We start from the raw sequence: 7,058 nt of genomic DNA, 5'->3' as shown, positions 1-7,058 counted from the left end.
TAGGTTCAATCCTCACCATTTCCAATTTAAAGAATCTGGCAGTAGGCCTCTTCCTCAGACTGGAGAACTGCTGCCAGAATGAGTAGTCAATACTGACCTTTGATGAACCAGTGGTCTGATTAAGTATAAGGCACCTTCATGTGTGTATACATTTCACATTTAATTTGGGCTATAGAAAAAGAACTAATTTATCATCACCCTCACAAATATGGATCATAGTCACAATCGAAAGCATACTTTCATGGAATTAAATCTAATTATAATTAATTTGACTTACTTCCATATATCCAGGTAAATGTTCAGTGAATGGTTTCATTTATAGTAAACAGGGAAATACATTCACAATGTTCTTATCTTTATGTGTGCCTCTAACTTGATTAACATTATTTTCTATTTCTTTACTTACTTTTTCATAAATTCTGTTGTATTGTACATTTCCAGCATATATCATGGTCTTCGCCTGTTTAAGCATATTTGACCCCAATATTACTATCTAAACAAAATGTTTGAAGTATTTAAATAACTGATCATAAAAGACATCTTGAGAAAAACAATATTAATGGTGTGATCCCAAGAGTTCACCTTTCTAAGTCCATTGAAGTCAATGAGTGCCCTTCCCTCTGTGGTTTTGGGGGGTAGGTATAATAAAGTATCATATGCCAACAGAACATGCAGATACTCATGAGATAAAGTTGAAAGCACTGAACCCATGAATATAGTGTGTCCCAAATTCAGCTTCAGCATCTGACCTTCCAGGGAACAGTCTGGGTTGATTTCCCTTAGGACTGACTGATTTGATCGTCTTGCAGTCCAAGGGACTCTCAAGATTCTTCTCCAGCACCACAGTTCAAAAGCACCTATTCTTCTGCGCTCGGCCTTCCTTATGGTCCAGCTCTCACAGCCATACATTACTACTGGGAATATCATCACTTTGACTATACGGATTTTTGTTGGCAGGGGTGATGTCTCTACTTTTTATTGTACTGCCCAGGTTCGCCATAGCTGTTCTCCCAAGGAGCAAACGTCTTTTAATTTCATGGCTAAAGTCACCATCTCCAGTGATCTTGGATCCCAGAAATGTGAATTCTGTCACTACTTCCATGTCTTCCCCTTCTATTTGCCATGGTGTGATGGGGCTGGATGCCATGATCTTAGTTTTTTTTTATGTTGAGTTTCAAGCCTACTTTTGTGCTCTCCTCTTTCACCCTCAACAAGAGGTTCTTTAGGTCCTCCTCACTGGGAGCACTCACTGGAGAAGACTTTGATGATGGGAAAGACAGAAGGCAAAAGAAGAAGGGGACGGCAAAAGATGAGATGGCTGGACAGTGTTACTGATGTAACAAACACGAATTTGAGCAGACTTCAGAGGATGGTGGAAGACAGGAGGGTCTGGTGTGACTTTGTCCATGGGGCTGCAAAGAGTTGGACTTGACTGTGCGACTGAAAAACAAATAGTTAATGAGCTGGGGACTAGCTTAATCATCCCTCTTCTTAAAAATACAGAATTGCCTAATATGAGAGCTCAGGTAGGGTTCCAACCTTGCTCTAGGGGCAGGGGTTCCCCCCATCTTGGGGCCTCAACCCTCTGGCATAGGATTGGTCAGTGGGGGAGCCCCACCCCTGAAGAGCTCTGATGGTACCTGATGTGCCTGGCATGATGATATCACCCAGAAGTGACATAATTGCATGGAGGATGCTTTAGTATTTTGGCCCCAAGTCCCTGCCCCAAGTCTCCAGTGGTGACCATTCCCCTCCCAGGATTAAAACAATAACAGCAGCAATTAACACATCATTATAATGTTATATAAAAAACTGTCTATCACAGGGGTGGCCAAGGGTAGCTCTCCAGATGTTTTTTGCCTACAACTCCCATCAGCCCCAGCCAGCATGGCCAATGGCTGGGGCTGATGGGAGCTGTAGGCAAAAACATTTGGAGAGCTACCGTTGGCCACCCCTGATCTGTCAGGTTCTATGAATCCCCAGCTTTCATTTTTTCCCCTTGTTTCTCTGCAGAGAAAGGGAATAGAGGCATCATGGAGTTTTATACCAAAATGCTAGAGCAGCCCCATGTGACAAGCCTAGTGTGATTACGTCTCTTCCAAGTGAATGCATGAAAAGGTCCCCCACTAGCAATCAGGTAGGGCCTGGCAACCCTAAGCTCAGGTGACAATTGGTTACTATTGGATACAAACAGGCCTCAGATTCAGTGGGAGTGCACAGGAGTGCAGCTCCTGAACCTTTATGAGAGTTCCACCTCTTCCGAGAGTTCCACCTCCTTGTCCATTGAATAGTAGGTGCAGCTGCATAATAATCCCTGGATAAGCTCCACCACCTATTTGTCTACAAAATGACCCCTGGATACAAATGATTCCCTTACCCTTCTTGTAATTAAATATCAGGGAAATAACATTAAGTAAGGTCTTTCACATTTTAATTACTGCTTAAAAGATAACTGCATCAGCAGTTCCAGATGATTGATAGATGATAGATAGATGATAGATAGATAGATAGATAGATAGATAGATAGATAGATAGATAGATAGATAGATAGATAGATAGATAGATAGATAGAGATGTATGTATGTATGTCAGTGAGCTTGGAAAAGGATAACTCTGACTAGGACTGCAGTATAAAAAAGCCACAGATCTATCAGTATTTTGTATAATAGACTTGTGTGAAAGCAATTATCTTCATTTAATTACATACTAAAATGTCCATAAAATGAATGTAGTATCTTTTTTAGAAAGTAAATAGATCCTTTCCAGGCATGAGCTGCCCATTAATTTTTCAGTATAATGGTAAATACCTGGTGAACTCATGAAACTATCATGTACTGATCCAGGTGGGCAGCTGTGTTGGTCTGAAGCAGTAAAACTGGTTTATCAAGGTCAGTATTGTCTGCTCTGCCTGGCAGCAACTTAAGTTTTACACAACTACCGTTTGTTCATTTTGACTGGAGCTGCTTGGAACTAAACTTGGGATTTCTGCTTGTAAAGCAGATGCTGTCCCACCATGGCCGCTCTTCCCAGGTGATTGCATTGGTGTTTTCCACATGGGAATGGGCTCATGTAATTTCCTTGTTGTTGCTGCAGCTGTCAGTGTGGCCACAGGGCTACCATATGGCAAGTTTCCCAACATTTTACCTACCCAGGTACCCTGAGATGGATACCTCCAGATGCACAACTGAGGTTCTTTTCCAGTATTTTTAGAAAATTGGCAATTGGCATATTGTTATAAGTGTTATATTCTCATAACCATATGCTTTCTGAATTCCCAGCTTTCTGTACAATAAAGTAGGCCTCTATTCCCTTTCTCTGCAGAGATACTGTAGCAGCAACCTTAGCCATTGGTGGTCAGGCAGAAACGAGGCCACAGAAACAGCTGTTTATTTAACGTGTACATGGACCTCAGATCAGACTCATGTCTAAACACATCCGGGAGCCCCAATTTCAGGAAGGTCTACAGTTTTATAGTCACAATCATTTCCAGTAAACAATTAAAGGAAAGGACCATCCCATATCCCATACATCATTACAAGCGTCATATTATTAAAAGAACAAGGAGGAGACAGGGAGGGTCTTTCCATACATGGCATTGATGTTGCTAACACTCTTGCAGCAATATCTTTCATCAAAAACACATTTGCACCTTTGACTTGTTCCCAAGACATTTTCCAAGGTACATTTGCTCAGTGCTTATTTTAGTGCTTATTCCGGCAAGTTTCTAGTTCCTCCTTTAGACAGCAGCGGCAGAGCCGGTGGGTGAAGGATTAACTTCCTCTTTTGCTGCTCTATACTTCTATAAGTTGGACACACTGCTAACTCCCCTTTCCTTACTTTTGCAGTCTAGAAGGATTATTTCACAGAGGCATCTAGCAAGCACTTTTAAAATCTCTTTGTTTCTTTGCCCTTGTGCCTAATTGATGGCTTTCAATTTACCTTATTTAATATCTTTTTATTTCAGACCTGCTTCAATACAAAAGGAAGATGCTTTTTTAAAAATTAAAGCTAGGGATTCATAGAACCTGATAGTTTGTTATAACATTATAACGATGTGTTAATTGCTGCTGTTGTTTTAATCCTGGGACTGGAATGGTTACCATGGGGAAAATGGCACTAATGTGGCCTGAACAGGAAAGATTGGGACTTTTCCATCCATATGGGTGCCATCTTGGCTTTGTTATTATCTTTCCCAAAACATCCCAGCAAAGAAATTTTGGGAAACATTGCAGGAAAAAACAGGGAAAACTCAGAGGGTACACAGAAACACCATAAGGCTGTGGGGAAGCAGGAGGAAAACCTGCTTAATAGCATCCATGTCAGGGTGGCCAAGTCACATGTATGTGACTAGCTTATTATCTAAAATTCCTTATTTTATGGTAAGCTGTTCTGCATGTGTTTGAAAAGTCAGTATTCAGATCAATTTGTAAATAGGAGAGAAGAAAGACTAATAATTAAAGGATTACATAGGTTTTGGCAAAGCTGTTATGCAGCAAGATTAAAACAGGAACTGAAATATGGCAGGTCAGACATATCATCCCCACCGTATCCAGTGCTGTTGACATCAAGGAACATAGCTCCTTAATATGACCAACAGTGGATGAAATTTAAAAACTTCTGTCTGATTTTGGCACACTATTCTACAAGTACTTATCTGTTCTAGTAGAGCAGTGATGACTAACTGCCTAAACCTAAAAGCTGAACCATAGGCAGATCTGCTCATCAGAAAAAGCCATTCTACATTATGATTTTATTGCCAGGTTCTGAGAATAAGGGAGCAGATTATGAACACATAATCTTTTTGTCATTTAATCTTTTTATTAATTTTTATATATTTCATATTTCATATGAATATACATCTAAAATCGTATGGAAACAAGTTAATACAAGCACAAATACATACATATAATAAAATATCATAGGACAAAGTTACATAGATGCAACAAAACACGCTAATTATAAAAGTTATATTTTTCCATGAAGAGAGGTCAAGATTTATGCAGAATTATAATTAAGGCAATAATAATAATACAGCCAATCAAGATAAGCAAATACTGTATTACAATAAAAGAAGAAAATAATAATGCATTGATATGAGTAGCTAATTAACTAATTATAGTTTATACAAATTATTCCAAAGTTACTATTAGGTGTGGATCACAACTAGCACAGTAAAAGAAAAAAGAAGGTAAAGAAAGAAGAACGAAAAAGAAGCAGCAGCAGCAGCAGCAGTAGTAGTTATAAGTAAAGAAGATCAAGAAATTCTGGTTTGTGTGGTTGAACGTCATTTGCTGTAATAAACTCAATAAAAGGAAACCATTTCTCCGTGAATTTTGAGTATTCATTTTTTGAGTTTGATTGTTGGATATAATCTGTAATTTTTTTTATAATGAGAATGTCCCAAACCTTGGATAACCAGCTACAGACTGATGAAACTTGAGGTGATTTCCATTTTGAAGCAATTAGGGTTTTTGCCGCTACCAACAGGCTTGATATCAGTGGTTGTCTAAACTGAGGTACTGTCGGATCTTGCCAAATGTTCAGGAAGATTAATTGTGGAAGAAAAGGAATTTCATATCCCATTATAATTGTGATTTGTTGCAGAATCTCATGTCAGAATGAAGCAATGCGGGGACATCTCTACCAGCAATGGGCAAAATCACTTACTTCCCCACAATTCTTCTAGCATAATGGAGAGTGTTTAGAAGATATTAAAGATAGCTTTTTAGGTGTAAGGTACCATTGAGTTATGATTCTGTAGAATAATAACTTTGAGCTGATAAGGCTAGTGCAAAACAGATTAGATGACCAGACTAGGTGGGATAGCATCATTGAGAGCTATCCCACAATCCATTTAGATTGGCATGGTAATGTTGAATATTGTTGAATATTGTGGAATGTTGAATATATAGGGAAATCAATATTACATAGGATTTTGAGATTATGCCTTTGAGATTGTAGTCTGATTGTTTAAGAAGTAGTTCGAAATCAGATTGAGGAGAAGACATAACATTTTTCAAATTGAGAGTAGAAAAGGTATGCTGAAGCTGCAGATAAAAGTATCAGGGGATCTGTTGTTGCAACTTCTGTTCCGGTATATTTTTAGGCAGGAGGCCAGAACTATTAGATATGTCTACTAGTCTTGTTAGTCCCACTTGTCTCCAGACTTCTGCAACTTTTATATCATTGCCTGGGGGAAACCAACTCTGAAATAAGAATGATGAGAATCTAAAAATAGTCGGAAGTAGTTGTTTCCTGAGGGTGTCCCATACACCAGGTACGGGTTTTAGAAAGGTGCTATGGTTTACTGAGGAAGGACATGATTTTGATGCTGACCAAATAACTTAATTAACAGAGGCTCGAGATGTAAACATTGATACTGAGGTGTCCAATCTTCCTGTTCTGTTTTCTGAAGAAGCTTAATTATAGTTGCTAGCATTGTAGAAAATCTTGTCTTCTGTAACAGCTTCAAAGCTTCAGGAAATCAATGATAACGAAAGCAAGGTTGCCTGGAACCTGCAGGAAGCTTTTTCTGAGCTGCCACCCCTAGATTTCTCTGACTTAACACCGAGGCCCTTGACTTCCCATCCAGCCCAAATCCCCCAACTTCCATTTTATTTATTGTGCCTGTTTCTCACTGCCAGCAAGCCCTGTGCCCTCCATGCCCAGCACCGCATGACCTCACTAGCCAGCCCCAGCCTTGTTTTCCATTCCCGTATCATCCAGCCATCCCCACTCTGTGATCCATGTAGTTCTGAGTTCTGGAGGCTGCCCAAGACTCTGGTGCTACACCAGGCCACAGGGCCTCTTGACTGAAGCATGAGCTGGTGGTGGGTAATGGGAGGCCCCAGGACTTTGCTCCAAGCAGGGCCTTCAGGAAACATGCTGCCTCAGATTCTCAGCTGGCCCCACCCAAATATCAGGTGGGAACTTGTCACCTCCCACCCTGAAGATGAGACTGTAGAATAGAACGCCCTCCACAAGAAGGGACCTTCCCACCAGCCCACTGGAGGAGGTGCCCCCTGGGAAGAGGAAGGAGGCTTGACCAGGGCTACCAG

The sequence above is a fragment of the Heteronotia binoei genome, chromosome 1 (assembly GCF_032191835.1).
Source record: "Heteronotia binoei isolate CCM8104 ecotype False Entrance Well chromosome 1, APGP_CSIRO_Hbin_v1, whole genome shotgun sequence".
Lineage (NCBI taxonomy): Eukaryota > Metazoa > Chordata > Lepidosauria > Squamata > Gekkonidae > Heteronotia > Heteronotia binoei.
Note: the sequence above shows the minus strand (reverse complement) of the source record.